This window comes from Diospyros lotus, chromosome 2, assembly GCF_014633365.1.
Source record: "Diospyros lotus cultivar Yz01 chromosome 2, ASM1463336v1, whole genome shotgun sequence".
NCBI lineage: Eukaryota > Viridiplantae > Streptophyta > Magnoliopsida > Ericales > Ebenaceae > Diospyros > Diospyros lotus.
The window spans coordinates 18,767,962-18,785,330 of NC_068339.1; the positions used below are offsets into that span (position 1 = coordinate 18,767,962).

The following is a 17,369-nucleotide window of genomic DNA, read 5'->3' on the forward strand; positions in this document are numbered from 1 at the left end:
AGTCTTGATCGGCCGCCATGACTGGTATTTTCCTGTGAAAATTAATGATTAGAACGGTAGGTTGAAGGGGTGCTTGAATGAAGTTAGCTAATTAATGATTTGAACGGTAGGTTGTCGGATTCAAAGGTTTCAGTGCTCCGCCTGTGATGCTGACAGAATGACACTTTTCGGCTACTTTTTCCCACGAAAAGCAGCCAAAGAGAGGAAGACAGGAAATTCTAGTGGTTGAATTTTTTTTCTGAAAGCTCCAAAAGTGGCGTTTTCTGAGGAAAGAGCGGCAAGTTTAACCTCTCAAGTCATAACAAACAAACGATTGCGCGCTGCAGTGTGTTAGAGAATAATTAATAGAACAATGTATAAAAATATGTCAAAAAATATCATTTAAATTAAGGTCGACACTGTTTGTTTGAAAGTAGCTTTTATATACCAAACGTGCCTTACACCATACATCCTCAACGCTTGAGATCCCTGCCTCTTTAATCTCGAAGATCCATTCACGGTCAACAATCTTCTTGTCTTTTAGATGGCTACACTAAATCCGGGTACCATTTTTTGTGAAACGATTCTACAAGCTTTTAGTAGGATGAAAGATCACTGACACCAACAGCCATATATATGTCCAAACCACCATGCAAATGATGGATTTTTCTCTGAAGCTTGCTATTATCTCTTGGTTACTTAATTCTCATTTGAAGCCTCGGAAGCCTTGGAGTTTCTTTGATGACACCAATCTTTACTACATTGGTGATGCCCAATTTGGTTATCCCCTCGGAGAAGCAAATGGTTTTGACGATATGTGATCTTGCAAAGGGAAGTTTTCTTTGTGGGCTGTTGTTAACTTTTATTTATTCAGTGTTTGTTTATGTCTCCATCTAAATACACACTTGGGGCAAAATTTGAAAAATTCGTGAATTTTCAAATTCAGGTAACATGTCAATATTTTATTGGTTAACCTAATCAAAATTTGATACCTCACCTAAATTCAGTAATAGACGTGCTATGAATTTGTTCTCCAACACATTTGTAGAGGATTAAATAGCATCGGAAATGTAAAATTATTTGCTCACAACAATCAGTATATATACATATATATACACAAACTAGCAGAAACCTTGTACTAGTTTGTAGGGACCAAAACAATAATCAAAACTCTTTAAGATGCTTGGAACGACGACAAGCTCAAATTTCAGAAAATCAAACTAAAAAGGGCCATTCGATCATAGCTTGGAACTTATTGCAAGCAGAAAAAATTTCTGCTCTTATTTTATTGTTTTTCTTCACTTTCTCACACCTCACGTACACACTTTAGATATCAGGCAAAATTGAACATGGCTGTTTCCATTAACTATTTTCCTTTCATTTTATTTGAATTCTCCACCTAAGAGGGCCTAATAAAAAATAAATAAATAAAATACGACACATACACTTAGCGTGAATTAAACTTGGGGTAAAAGTTTATTATTTTCAGGACTATATTAGAATATTCAAAAATCATCATCTGACTCATGGTCCATCAACTTCCAAGTGCCATCCCTTTGCTGAACCATTCCATCGTTTTTCACTAGCCACCATGAACTAGGCACATGATATTCATCCTTCAAAGCATCTAGTGATTTGTTAACCAGGGCATGATCACGCTTAATCTCTGAGTTGAACCCTCCTTTTGATCCTTTTATACCTGCAATGCCATGCATATAAGCCTCCAAGTTGTGCCAAGTCACTAGATTTCCTGGCTTCTTCAAGTATTTTGACTTGGTAGTATCAATCTTTAGTTCTTACCCCACCTTTGAGTAACCAATCCATGGATACTTTGGAACAATATCTAAAGCATTACTGATACGCAGAACTCGAAGATCCTTCAACCCAGAGAAAAGCTCTTTGAAGCCTGAATCCCCAACTCGAGGACTTGCAAACACGAAGGCTGTTATACTGGACAACCCTTGTTCAATCCATTAGCAACTATGTCGAGTGCGTTTAGGGTTGCAACGGCTGCTCCCAAGCTGTGGCCCACTACGGTTATGCTTATCTCTTCATTCTTGTATTCTTCCACTAGTTTTCTAACTTCACCAAGGACCTGAAACAATATTTTTTGAGAAACCAAACTATTAGCTCAATTGTGGCAGCTAAACAAACAATCTTCTATTCAGCTACATTAATTTATTTTTTTATGTGTACGTATATAAGAATGTAGGTACATTCTGATTTCTTTCCATATTTCAAAGGCACAATGGCCAGTCCTTATGATGAATTGATGTAATATAATATGATTGCTCAGCGGAGCCAAAATTTTAGGTAGGGTAAACAAAAATTAAATAGTATAAAAAATTTAAAATAATATAATATTAAAAAACATATATTAATAAATTATACAATTGACGTTTTTTTATATTTTAATAATATCACATAATAATATCATTATCAATTTTATTAAATATTTATTTTTTAATATATACAATTAAACTATCGTTCAATTATTAATCTCCAATTCAATTGTGCAGCCGACTCTTGATAAGTAACAGACTGTCGTTCAATCATTGATCTCCGATTCAATTGTGTAGTTGAGTCTTAACAAGGTTCATGATAGAAAATATATTTTATGCCATAGTTTTAAATATCTAATTGACAAATTTGTAATAGAAAATAAAAAAAATTAATCCCTTTAATTAAAACATAGTTAAAGAAATGGTCAAGGGAGATTAGCATCCACAAAAGAAATTGTTGGGTTTTGTGTTTCCTAATGAGGCCCAAGGCGATGACGATGGTTCGGGTTAGCTTTATAGGCTACGATTAGGGATTGAAGTAACGGTTCAACCCACTTATTGGCAGCCCATTTATAGAAGTTGGACCATAAGTCCTTAACCCTCCCTTTGGAGGAGAAATAGGCCTTGACCTATTTGCTCAAGGGAGGGAGGAAGCCCATGAAGCCCAAGTCCATGAAACCCATGCCCATTTCCTCTCTTTCCCTAAGCCCACAATATAAAAGGGATTTTTCCCCTTTTGTGCCCTAGGTGTGGCGGCCGATTGTGTGCTCTCTCTTATTCCCTCTTTCGGCCGAATCTCCTTTCATTGATGGCGATCCTCTTGGGGTTTCTTTCCTTCTCGGTCAGATGCTTATTTCCTTTGCTGTGTGCTGCACTTTCCTTATGCGTGGTGGCTGTTCGTGTAACGCCCCACTTTTCCCAAGCGAGCGTTAACTCGAGATTTCGGGAATAGTTTTTTTTTTTTTTTTCAATATCATCATCAAACACACAACACAAGCCTCTTGACATACATACCTTCATTATAGTCATTTCCCGACAATCCCGATATTACCTTCTCAGTATATCAAAATTTAATAATTAATAAACTAAGACATGTATTATCAATCACATCAGCAAAAGCAAGATCGAAACCTCAATGATATATAACCAACAATTCCTTTTACAATAACCAAATCGATGTTTCACATGAAAATATCAAAATATTACATAACCTCTTAACATCGTAATCATAGACAAAAACCTACAAAAACTAAACATAGCAGCTACATCTCAATGACATTCTTTCCCTTGGCGCCACTGCATTCACCTGGAACGTTTGAATATTCCAAGGATATAGTCCAAATTAGATGTTGAATCATCTAAGTGAGAGATCAAAAACATTTTCATGAATATATGCAAAATCATATATAAAACCGACAAGTCCCGACATGCACCAGCCTAAGAGAATCCCACATAGCACTTAACCCTAACCGGGGAAAATGCAATCTCTCTAAAGGCGACACGACCACTTCGGCCCATTGGCAAAACGATCCTGCTTAAGAGGGACAACCTCGACATATGAACCCGAGAATCACCCCATTCTCATTGTTAGGCTTTATGCTCCTACTCAAAAGCATTCCAAAACCCAATGCAACCCTAGCCCCAAGAGTGTCATATCAGCACTATCCACGACACCTCGGCTTTAATGCTATAGCCCAAAGGAACCTAGGGTGGTGTCCACTTTCAACCCCGCCACTTGAGCCAACAATCGGGGTGATGTCCACTCTCAGCCCCGCCACTTGAGTACCGTAGGGTGAAGTCCGTCTCAACCCCGTCCCAAGTGGGTCACATATATAGCATTAACCCTTGGCATGCATTTCGAGTGCTGACACTCGAGAGCTACGTCACAGGTTAACCACCCACGTCCCACATGGACAACACAACATGCCAATGTCGAAAAATCATAACATGCATAAAATCAACATCTCAATGTATGCAATTTGTCGTATGAAATTTAATGCATGTGTAAATAACCGTTTGAACAAACCATCACAATAAACCAAACCATAGGGATGAACACTCACAGTAAACCATTCACATGCTACTATAAGTCTTTTCGGGTAGAACCACTCACCTTTAGGCGTAATTCGAATTTCTTCTTGAAAAATGCGATACGCCTCGATTTGCGTGCCCACCTCAAACTTCACACGAGTCGCTTCGTCTCAACCCTCAAGGCACCCTAATCATCATATTTATCCAACAATTATAATTTTTCCTTAATTTTCTCACATTTTCCTATTTTTCTCCCATTTTTCTTCTCTAATAATCCAAAATAAATATCTACACAACTTTTTTCTCAAATATTTTTACATAATAATTCATAAAATAATTTTCCAAGAATTTTGGAAAAAAAATCAGAAATTACCTATGTGGCACACGCCCCCACGCGCGAGCGAGTGGACTGGGGGATTTGGTTGGCGCGTGACAGTCACGCGCCGGTCATCTTCTTCCTTTCTCCGGTCGCCGGCGATGCTCCGATGCTCGATTTTCCTACATCGATCGAAAGCCCATCCAAGGTCGATCCCGATGCGACCGGTTTCAGGCCGAAAGGCCACCGAAAAAGTCTCCAAACGGCCGATTACAGGTGGCGGTAGGCGGTCCGCCCAACTTTCCGATCGGCCCTCGAATCACCCTCAAAACACCTCAAAAATTCATGAAACGTACCAGAAATGCTCTCCTCGTCTCAAGGAACAAAAGCCCCTTATTGGTTTCCCTCGATTCGCCCTCAAACTTGAGCGATTTGTTGCTTCATTTTCGGCCGAAACCCTTGGCTATTTATAGGCCAAAACTCACCCCTACGTGGCCGATTTCCGGCCAAAACTCCTTCCACACGGTTCCTAGACTACCCTAGGCCATGCCCTGACGAGATTTGCTGCCCAAATCTCCCGATTTTTCGGCCGAATCCGCGGCCAAATCTGCCATGCTTTGGCAGATTTTTGAAAATTGTAGTTTGGCCGCCCTTGAACTTCCTTTTACATTTTGGCCCTTATCCTTAAGCCCCTGATCTTCCCAACACTATCACTAAGACCCTCAAGATTAGTAATTCTCATTCATCCCTTGAAACTTTCAAAAAATTACCATTTTGACCTCCCTCGGGCAAATTTAGAAAATTGCACTTAGGTTCGATTGATCGTTTTGACCTCAAATCCACTCGATTCAACCTGAAACCACTTAAAGGTTGTTCTATACATCAAATATTAGTCCTAGACACACTCCGTTGATTTTTCGGACATCGTCTATAACAATTCGATAATACGACCTAATTGGTAGCTGTATTTTTTGCTGTACCGAAAACTGTTCCCGATCTCATTTCTTTTATCACTAAAAATCATAATTTAAATCACTCGTCAATACTATACCGTTTTTCTTGGCTATCTAGGGTCCGGGGTACTCTCTCTGACTAATTCGATCATCCAAGGCTGTGTTAGTGTACCCTATAGTCTTATTTTTTCCAAAATTCCATTTATGCCCCTTATCAAATATCCTTTTTTATCCTCAAATTATTCCTGGGTATTACAGTTCGTCAATGGCGTTTGCAACGCCTATTTAGTCCGAGTTGTTGTCTTCTCTTTGAGGTAAGTTTTTCGGCCATTGTTGAACCCATATCTTTGTGATTTCTCTCTGTTCCTTGGTAGATCCTACTGTGTGTGGAAGCTTGTGTGGCTTGGGTAAGGGGTGTCAATCGACCGAGAGATTTGGGGGTTTGAGGGCTTCGGTTCTTGGGGCTTTTTTGGGCTTCTTTGTGGCTTGGTGTCTCTATTCGTTGGCGTTACCTAAGTGGTGATTGAACGAGTCTAGATCTGAGCCTTGAAGCAGTCTTCGTGACTGCCATTGTTGCTAAACAAGGAGTTTATTTTTCTGCCTAGATTTGAGCCTTGAAGCATTCGTTTGTTTTGGTTTGATTTCGATTGAGTACTAACCCATTGTTTTGTAGTGATTTTTCGCAACAAAAATTGTACAGCATTTGTGTTTAGGAATTCGATCAAATAATTTCTTATTTGGAAATCACTTGAAGGGGTAGAAAGTGAGAAAATTATTTGATCATCATAGCCCCAGACAAGAATAAAAGATTACTGTACTTATATTGTAAAATAATTTTACAAAACACTAAAGTTTCAAGCCATTATCTGTAACGAGTATCTTATATTATTGGGGAAGCGAGCGATGTGGGAAGGGAAGGATGAGTGTCCAAGAAGCGCAAATCATCCATTTAAAAATTCAGGTGGGCATTCAGAAAAAAAAAACAAAAAAGTTATTAAATTATTATATATAATAGAATTTGTTTAAAATCAAGGTGGGCAGGGGGGGCAACTGCCTGCCCTTGGCTGTGCTTGGCTCCAGCCCTGTGATTGCTTCTAGTTAACTCTTGACATAGGGCACAGTATATACTTTATATATCAGCTGCATTATATGATTAACTAATAATAATACTCTTCTACTTTTAATTAGATTACTTGCATTAATTGTGTTTGCTATTGCTTGGTCAATAATTGAGTTTTGTCAACAATCACAAATTTTAATTAATTTAATAAATATTAAAAGTTAATTTTAATTAATAAAATATTAATACCTAAATGAATTAAAAAACCCAATGAATTTTTCAAACTTTATCCAAAATCATAGTAATATTATTTAATTATTATAGTAACAATATTTGACTAATCTTTCCAGTGGATGAAGAGAGTGGTAGGTCTGACACAATCTATTAGTCAACTCTATTTCCTTAAAATCCCACACTTTGATCGTGGTCAAATATATTGGGATAAGAGAATAATTGTAGGATTGACATGGTCTTTGAAAAATATAAATAAAAACAAGGTAGTCCTTATTAGGATGGGACTCTAATTAATTTTTTTAATGGTGTATATAAAATTTGTTGTTACTTAGATACAATAATAAATTTAGATGTTTAAAAATTATCTTTAAGTGGTCTTGTTTTTGTAAAAATGAAGCTAGTTAAAGGGCGTAGGTATTTTCTATACAAATCCTTCGATGCTTAAGTCAAATTTGCTAAAAATCAGAAGAGAATACAATGTATTTTGTGTGTATTTTTCCCATACTTGGAGAGAAGGGGTCATCTTCTATTTACAAAGATGATAGATAACAGGAGGCGAGATCTCCTGTAATCTCGGTATTGTGTGTTTCAAAATTTAGAGAGAATATCTCGAAGGTAAAAGTTTGCATTAAATTTGAGAGGAATGCCCCATTGGAGATTGCCCAAGCGAGTCTCTTGGAACCTCCTTTGTGGGTCTACCAAGAAGGTTTCCTGAGAGCCCTTCATCTAAGAGGGTCTCAAGTCCTTTTGCTCGACAGACTTTTTTGAACTATGAGCTTTATCTTCTTATAGACATTTCAAAAATAAGTCTCTTCAGCTCTATATACATAAAATTTGTATATAAAAAATTCATATAAAATGATGTAAATACCTAAAAGAAATCATCACAAAAATATCTTGTGTTTATAAAAATAACTATGACCTCATTTTGTTCCAAGAATTCGGTGCCAATTATATTGTGTTCGAAGTACCAATTACCACAAAAAATATTTGTAAACATGTAGCAAAATATTGAGGTCCAAAAATTTCATTCTATATATGCTTATATTCTTTTGAAAGACTTTGTATTTTATTTACAACTACCCGTTTAACTTGTTAATACATACTACACAATCTTATGTCAATACTAAGTTGGCATCCCATTTCATTAATGGTGAGTGGCAAAACTCTCTTGAGTTTTTGGAGATTCATTTTTGGGCATTACATTCACAATCTTATTTGGCTGAGTAATTCCTTAGACCATATGAACCATATGATGTTAAGGAGACTCTAATACAGAATTTTATTTAAAACTAAATAACAAAATGTCTAAACTAAATTCTCATAAATAACTAATTGAATAATTGTAACTAACTAACTAACTAATATTCAACAGAAATGTTAAATCTTTCAATCGAACTAATCCTTACATGTTTATGTAAAGTATTCAACTTACGTAGCAATGTTGTGCTTGCCCTTGGGATTACTTTCGAATAGATCTCCCAATTTAAAATTAACACCACCTACCAAAGAATTCCAATACTTTTTGGAGCACTTGGGAGCAATTGCTAATTAATTTTGAATTCATACTCTCTCTCTCTCTCTCTCTCTCTCTCTCTCTCTCTCTCTCTCTCTCTCTCTCTCTCCCTCTGTGTGTGTGTGTATTTCAAAGGGTTCAAAATCCTACAAACTCATTTGGGTTCAAAGTAGAGGGTTCAATCAAATTAACCCTTCATGGAATGATATTTGTTGCCCAAAAAATCAAAGAGGTTTGGGGGTTCAGCCCTTGTATTTGTGGAATCAAGCCCTGATTACTAAACTCATATGGCGTCTCATGCATACTTCTTCTGAATCCCTATGAATTCAATGGATTCTTTCGTATTGTATCAGGGAGTCATGTTTTTTGTTCCTCCCAACCCCCTATTCCTACCACTACAAGAAAAACATTTTTTAGCGACAAAATTTTTTCATACGAATTAGCGATAGGTCAGCAACGGATATTCCATCGATAATTTTTTTTTAATATTTTTTTAATTTAGCAATTGGTCTTTCAATCGCTAAATAATTTTTTTATTAATTTTTTAATTTAATGACAAAATAATTCCGTTGCTAAAAGAAAATAAAATTAAAACTTAATTCAAAATTATTGAGTGACGGAATAAATCTGTCGCTAAATGAAAAAAATTAAATATTTTTTAATAATATATTAACATTGAATATTTTTAATTTACTGAATAATTAAATTTATTGAATAAAATATTATTAAAAAATTATTTTCAAAAGTTCAAAAAGAACGCGTTTTCTAATTTTTTATTTTGAGAAATAATATTTTAAAATGATAAAGAGAACACGTTTTCAATTTTCTAAAAATAGACTATTAAAACAGAAAATTAAAAATAAATTCAAAATTAAAAATTAAAAATTAAAAAGTAAAGAGAACGCAACCTAAATCTTTCAATCGAACTAATTCTTACATGTTTATGTAAAGTATTCAACTTACGTATCAATGTTGTGCTTGCCCTTGGGATTACCTACCAAAGAATTCCAATGCCACGAACGTACGTACTTGTCTGGGAACGCTTTTTGGAGCAATTGCTAATTAATTATGAATTCATATTCTTCTTGGGAAATGATCAACTAATACAGAATAGCCTGTCTTCTTTCATATTCGGCATGCCAAACACAACTTATTCTTGGGCTGCGCTTCTTGATATGATGCGTGCAAGTAATTATTTTGTTCATCCTTAGGTTGCATGACCATTGAATCAAACCTACCGTTCTAACCATTTTGACAAGAATATTTCTCAACCATCGCATGCACCGACCATCACTCTGCCTACTAGTCATGGTGGCCTAGCTACACTTTTTTTACTATTTCTTTTGAGCAATGTTGTAAATAAATTACAACTTAAGAATATTTTATGAAGGAATATATATTTAAAGAATAATTTATAAATAAGTATTATTTTATATATAAAAAATAAATATTATATATAATTGTTGTAGATTGATTATAATTACTTCCATTACAATTACAGTTATTACAATTATAATTATTTTTTAATATTACAATTGTAACCATAACTAATAATTTATTTACTTTTTTAACCATAACAAAATTCGTACCCATTTTATGTTTTTTTTTTAACCGTGTTTGTCAGGTAGGGGTGTAATCGAATTGATCGAATTGCTCAAACCAAATAGACCTATTTTTTTTTTTTAAATCGAACCAACTCAATCGAATAGATACTCAAACCGGACAAACTATAAAATCAAAGAAAATTAAAAATATCAAAAAATTTGAAAAATCATTTGATATCTTAGTCGGTGCTATGTGTACGTATATGTTGCCTAATAATCTCACCAAGCTATTAATTAATTGACATCTTTGTTCTTTTTCTTTGATAAAAAGAATTGAATAGATATGGTACTTACATAGTAATTTTTTCACGTGATTTGATTAGCTCATATATCTTTATCAAGGTATATTTTAAAAGATTTAAATAAATCATAACTATGTATTTGATCCTAATCGGAGATCATACACTATTTAGATACACAAAGACTCACATTCCTAATCATACATGAGGGATATAAGCCCAAGTTAAACCTAAGGCCTCTTGAAAATGGGAAATTTTATCAATTAAACTATTACTAGGAAGGGATATCTTTGTTTTGATAATTTGGTATCACTTACGTATATTAAGTAGAAAAGATACTTGGTTCAAATTCAAACCAAGTATTTTGGGCTAAATGTGGATTAATTTCACCCTTTGGGACAAATGCCCATTCCGGCCATAACAGTTTGTTCAATTGAAAACAAAAAAGTTGCATCCAAATTCAAGGGAGAAAGGCATTAGCAATAGATTAATAAGTTGAAGAATACGTAGAAGTTTCTTACGAGGATTAGTACAAAAATTTCATGAAACACAAGCTTATATATATATATGCAATTAATGTTGGCCATAATTAAACGGATGAAAGGGGTGGTGAAGTGTACGTTCCATTCATCAAGCCCATAGTGTTGGGATGAGCCGAAAACTCAACCCTAATCAACCCCTTTAAACTCAAGTAAAAACTGACCGATTTCTTACACAAATGAATCGACTGAATCATACACAAATATAAACGGAATAAAAATGCAAACACCAAGAGTTTATCGTGGTTCACCCGTTAAAGAGGGGTACGTCCACGTTGAGTTCCGACAAAGGGAGTTCACTGCACTATAAGGATGAAAATTTATAGCCACCGATTACAAACAAAAACCATTCTCTCACCTCACTGTGCAAACAAATCTCTCAAAAATTAACTCAACCCCATAACCACAATCTAAGGTCAGAGGTTTACAACTCAAAGAACAAAACAAAAACAGAACATCTATACAGAGAGAATGAGAGAAAGAGAATGATCAAACAAACCCTAATTGCAGCGGATAATCGGAGGCCGTCCCACTTGTCATCCTGAAGTGACTGTAGCTGATATAAAGGAGACTCAAGCAGTGGAGATCGCGTCGTATAAAGGAGTGTGCAGAGCTTCGATGATCAGGGAAGAGACAGGCTAAAAGACAAAGAGAAGCACGCCAATTGAAATGACAAGGCAGTTGCCATTTTGGCCCTCCACCCAGGGCCCAAAACGCTGTTGTTTTGGGTAGCCATAGGGGTTGCCAAAAGGCCTTCTTGCCTTTGCTAAAAACGTTGCCGTTTAAAGCTTCATTTAAAACAACAATCTCCACCTTGAAGCTTTAATCATTAAGGGACAATCCACTAACAGTGCAGCAAGCTACAACCTATGCCATCATTACTCAGGTTGTTTGGTTTTTCAACCAACTGTGACATGCAGCAAGTCCAAATAATGTTTGAACTTGGCTGCAGTCACAATTTTTGTCCCCATATCAGCTGGGTTGTTTTCTGTTGGGACCTTTTAAATAATTACACTTTCCTTGGCTACTTGGTCCCTTACAAAATGAAACTTTACATCTACATATTTGGTTCTCTCATGATATACAGGGTTCTTACATAAATGTATGGCACTCTGACTATTAGAAAATACTACAACCTTACCTTGTAACATATGAATCTCTTTTAACAAACCTTGGAGCTAGATGGCTTCTTTGAAGACATCAATGACAGTCACATATTCTGCCTCAGTGGAAGACAGTGCAACCAGATGTTGCAACAGAGACTTCCAACTGATGCAATTGCCTCCTAAAGTAAAGAAGAAAGAAGTTGTAGATTTTCGAGAGTCCCTATCACCAGCAAAGTCAGAGTCCACATATCCAACAAAATTAAAAACATCACAATTCCTTTTATAAATTAACCCAATATCAGTAGAGCCATTAATGTACCTTAACACATACTTTAAAGCTTCCCAATGAATTTTACCAGGGTTAGACATGAATCTACTAAGTAGAGAAATTGAAAATGCTAAATCAGGCCTAGTACTAATCATTGAGTACATTATGGTTCCAATGACATTAGCATATGGGATTTTTTCCATTTTAAGCATTTCAGATTCAGATATTGGACACTGTTTTTTAGATAAAATGAAGCAACCAGCGAAGGGAACATTTACTGGTTTACAACCAGACATGCAGAACTTTTGAACAGATTTTAACAAATAATCATGTTGATGAATTTTCAGACAAGAATTACTCCTATCACTTTCAATAATCATTCCTAAAATTCTTCTAGCAGGTCCTAAGTCTTTCATATCAAAGTTGGTATTTAACAGAGATTTTAACTCACAAATTTTAGACTTAGACTTGCTAATTAATAAAATGTCATCAACATACAGTAGCAAATAAACAAGAGTATTAGATAACATAAAGTAGAAATAGTTATCATATTCACTTCTGATAAAACCAATCCCAGTTGCAAAATTGTCAAATTTTTTATACCATTGACATGGAGATTGTTTTAACCCATACAAGGACTTCTTTAACAAACAAACATGATCAGGATGTTTCTTGTTAACATAACCTACTGGCTAATCCATATAAATTAGTTCTTCTAAGTCCTTATGTAAGAAAGCAGTTTTAACATCCAACTGTTCTAATTCTAAATTATACTAAACAACTATTGCAAGTATCATTCGAATAGTTTTAAATTTAACAACAGGGGAAAATATTTCAGTATAATCAATACCTTCCCTCTGGGTAAACCCCTTAGCTACTAATCTAGTTTTAAACCTTAAGGGATCAGAGGGTAACATACCTTCTTTAACTTTGAACAGCCACTTACATTTTACCAGCTTCTACTTTTGAGGTCTTGGGACCAATTCCCAAGTGTTGTTGGTCATCAAAGAGTTCATCTCTTCGTCCATAGCTTGCTGTCATTTTAAACAGTCATGGGAGCTGACAGCCTCCTCATAGGAGGTAGGCTCACTACTCCTCATCTCCAAACTTGCCATTAGGGCACAATAAACTAAATCTGAGTAAGAATATCTTACAGGAGGCCTTATAGTCCTCCTGCTTCTGTCCCTTGCCAGCTGGTAGTCCCTTAGGTTCTGGTGAGGAGAGTCATATTGCTCTTCCTCACATTCAAGAGCTACAGATGGCTCCTTATGATCACTTTCATGATCAGATGGTAGGTCAACTTCAGGGTTTGAAACATCTAAGGAGGAAGTAGCCCGCAGATCAGGAATATCTGCCGGGTACTCCACCTTATTGGGGGTATTACCAATTATAAGGAAGTCATCTGGGGTGCTAGGTGTGGGATAGTCTTCCAAATTTTTTGATTTACAAAGGAAGATAGATTCATTGAATATTACATCTCTGCTTATTATTATCTTAACTCCACCTGAACTCCTATCCCACAATCTATATCCCTTTGTACCATCTTGGTACCCCACAAAAACACATTTGATGGATCTAGGATCCAATTTTCCCATTGATTGGTGGGTGTATGCCTCACAACCAAAAACCTTGAGATAATTGAAATTTAATTTTCTACCTATCCATTTTTCTTCATGACACTTTAAGTTTAACACAGTGGAAGGGCTACGATTTATTAAGTGGGCAGCAGTGGAGAAAGCTTCTCCCCAAAAGGTTTTAGGCAGGTCAGCTGTAAAAAGAAGGCATCTAACATTTTCTAACAAGGTCTTGTTCATTCTTTTAGCCACCCCATACTGTTGGGGTGTGTTTCTCACGATTTTTTGCCTAACAATGCCATGAGAGTCATAGAACTCATTAAAGTCTCTATTACAGAATTCTAACCCATTGTCAGTTTTTAGGGTTTTAACCCTCTTGTCAGATTGGTTTTCTAATAAGGCTTTCCATGTTTTAAATTTGTCTAAATTCTGATCCTTAGTTCTAAGAGGAAAAACCCAAATCTTCCTTGTAAAGTCATCCACAATGGATAGAAAGTATCTATTCCCACTGAGAGTAGGCTTTTGAGATGGACCCCACAAATCAGCATGCACATATTCTAAGCATACCTTCGCCAGGTGAGTTCCTTTATGGAAACTCATCTTGTGTTGCTTGCTTAGGATGCATGACTCACAAAAGTTCAGAGGATCTGTAGGCACTGGACCAAGGTAACCTTGGTTTGACAGAGCCTTCAAACCTTTCTAGCTCATGTGACCAAATCTCAAGTGCCAGATATCTGTCTTATCAGCTTTAGCCATGCATACAGTTGAAAAATTAACAGGGGGTAATGAATAACCATTTAAAACATATAGGCCATGTTTTTTAGAACTAGTGAGAATTAGGTGTTTATCCTTAAGGACATGCATATTCCCATTTTCTGCTTTATAAGAATAACCTAATTCATCTAAGGTTCCAAGAGATATGAGATTTCTTTTTAATCCAGGCACGTATCTAACATTAGTGAGAATCTTAATTTTATTATCATGCACTTTAAAAGATATATCACCCATGCATTGAACACAACAAGTTTAATTGTTACCCATATAAACAGTTCATGTTTCTCTGTTACTAAAATTTTGAAACCACTTAATGTTTGGGCACATGTGAAATGAACAACCAGAGTCCATTATCCATTCATTAGCAACAGTTGAACTAGAAATAGTAAGAATTCAGCTAGGTTATTGGAGCTGCTTGCAGCTACGTATGCATCCCCCCCTTGTTTTTGTTTCTTTAGCAAGTCATAACAGTATTTCTTTATGTGACCTTCCTTCCTACAATGGTAGCATTTCCATTTGGGATTTTGTTTACCCTTTTTACCCTTACCCTTAAAACCTGAACCCACAGTTTGGTTACTATTTCCTATGTTATTCCTCTTATTAGGTTTACCTTTAACAAACAAGTTGTTAGCTGGTTTCTTAAAGGCATTTAATTCTAATTCTCTTGCCTTAATTTCGGAAATAACAAGGTCTAAACTAGGCACAATACCAGTATATTGCAAAGCATGTTTAACCACATTATATTCATCTGGCAGAGAATTTAAAAGGATCATAGCCTCACTGGTATCACCAAGGGCTTGATCAGTTCCTTTTAACAATAAACTAAGTTTGGTAAACTCATCTATGTTTTCATCCATAAATTTAGAAACATTCATCTTAAAGTTAAATAGCATGCCCTTTAAGTAAACTAAATTTAGAGTAGATAAAACAGAGTATAATGAATCAAGTTTATTCCATAATTCAAGAGGGGTATTCATGCCATCTACTTTACGTATTACACTATCACCAAGATGCAGAAAAATAAGATTGAATGCTTCTTCCCTTACCTTAGCAGCTCTTGCAAGCTGTTCTGCTGTCCATTTCTCTTCGTTGGATTCAAGTGCAATAAGCACTTTATGATGAGAGAGCAAGACTCTCAACTTTTTCTTCCAACTACCGAAATCACTTTTACCATCGAATGTACCAATTTCAAATCGGGTTGATGTCATCTTCGCCTTACACGAAGGTACCCTAGGAAACCCTAGACACTGACCAGACTCACTCGGCAAAAATAATAGACCGACGAGAGACTTTCAGTAAACCCTAGGAACCCCCGAAAAACAACACCACACCAGTAAACCCTAACTGAGACAAAACTCAGTCGTGGTACTGCGAGTATAAAGGCTTTGATACCACTATTGGGATGAGCCAAAAACTCAACTCTAATCAACCTCTTTAAACTCAAATAAAAACTGATCGATTTATTACAAAAATGAATCGACTGAATCATACACAAACATAAAAGGAATAAAAACGCAAACACCAAGAGTTTACCGTGGTTCACCCGTTAAAAAGGGCTACGTCCACGTTGAGTTCTGACAAAGGGAGTTCACTGCACTATAGGGATGAAAATTTACAGCCACCGATTACAAACAAAAACCATTCTCTCATCTCACTGTACAAACAAATCTCTCAAAAATTAACTCAGCCCCATTGTAACGCCTCGCTTTCCCGGACGCGTTATATAACTTGGGATAATTTCGGAACAATAATTTTTTTTTCTTTCAAACACTAAAACTAAGCCACATCATTTCTCGAGTCCGTCCCAGAATTCTCATACATTAATCTTGAAAGATAATCACTATACATATCAAATGCGGAAGCAATGATCGAAACCTGATATCTTAATCATAAATAAATTCCTACATCTTCAACATTTCTCAAAACATTCAGAATCTAAAGTAGTAGAACTTAAATACAGGGGCTACGTTACATACATTTCATTTATCATGCACTCTGCTAAGTGCCATTTCATGCCTCATTCATCCTCGTATCTGCTACAATCTCCATCTAGAACGTTTGAATATTCCAGGGACAAAACCCAAATTAGATGATGAATCATCTAAGTAAAGGTACATAATGTTATGTCATGTGTGTATGCAATGTCTTTCATCGTAGGTGTCAACTGCACCCCTTATGGTACCTACCATTTTTGCGACCACCTCTTTCGAAGCCGAGGTGTAAGGGTGCACCCTTGGTAAAGCAACGGTGCCAGTTCGTATTCCCTATGGCCTCAAATGCAAGTGATCAATGATATCGACGTGTATTCATGCATTTCATAATCATGTCATGTATGCAGTCTACGTGATGGATACATATCAGGGCATGTCAATATGATGAAAATATTTTCGAGTAACATAAACCACTTACAAACCAAGCATTTTCCATAAACTAACTTTAATTGAGAAATACAACTTACCTTCTCAAGCTTATCGGGCTACCTCGATATCCGTATCTTGCCTCAAAATTTGCACTAGTCACTTCAACTTAAGCCTCAAAGCATCCTAATCACTATAATTATTTAAATAAACATTAAAACCTATTTTTCCATAATTTCTTTCATTTTCTTTAATTTTCTCTCTATTTCTTCCTATTTTTCCTCAATAAATCCAAAATAAATATTTCTAAAATATTTTCTGAAATATTTCACTACGAAAATTCATAAAATAATATTCTTGAATTTCTAAAATTTTCTAGGGAATTTTACTCACCTTAACTCAGCATCTCCGATTTCCTCGATATGCGTGCCCTATCCTTGAAACTCGTGCCCGAGCCATTTTTCTTGCCAAAATCTCTGGGATATTACCGAAATATAATTTCCTATTTTCTGAAATTTTTCAAGATTTTTCTTTTTT

General features: G+C 35.7%; 1 protein-coding gene across 1 annotated transcript in view; it reads right to left on the reverse strand.

Annotated features, from left to right (window-relative positions):
- Nucleotides 1-1,167: 1,167 nt before the first annotated feature.
- LOC127794154 (phospholipase A1-IIgamma-like) overlaps nt 1,168-17,369 on the reverse strand; it is a 78,234-nt gene continuing 62,032 nt past the window's right edge. The window contains exon 3 of the transcript XR_008021549.1: nt 1,168-1,291. The gene's annotated coding sequence lies outside the window, so the exon portion shown is untranslated. The remainder of the gene's footprint in view (nt 1,292-17,369) is intronic.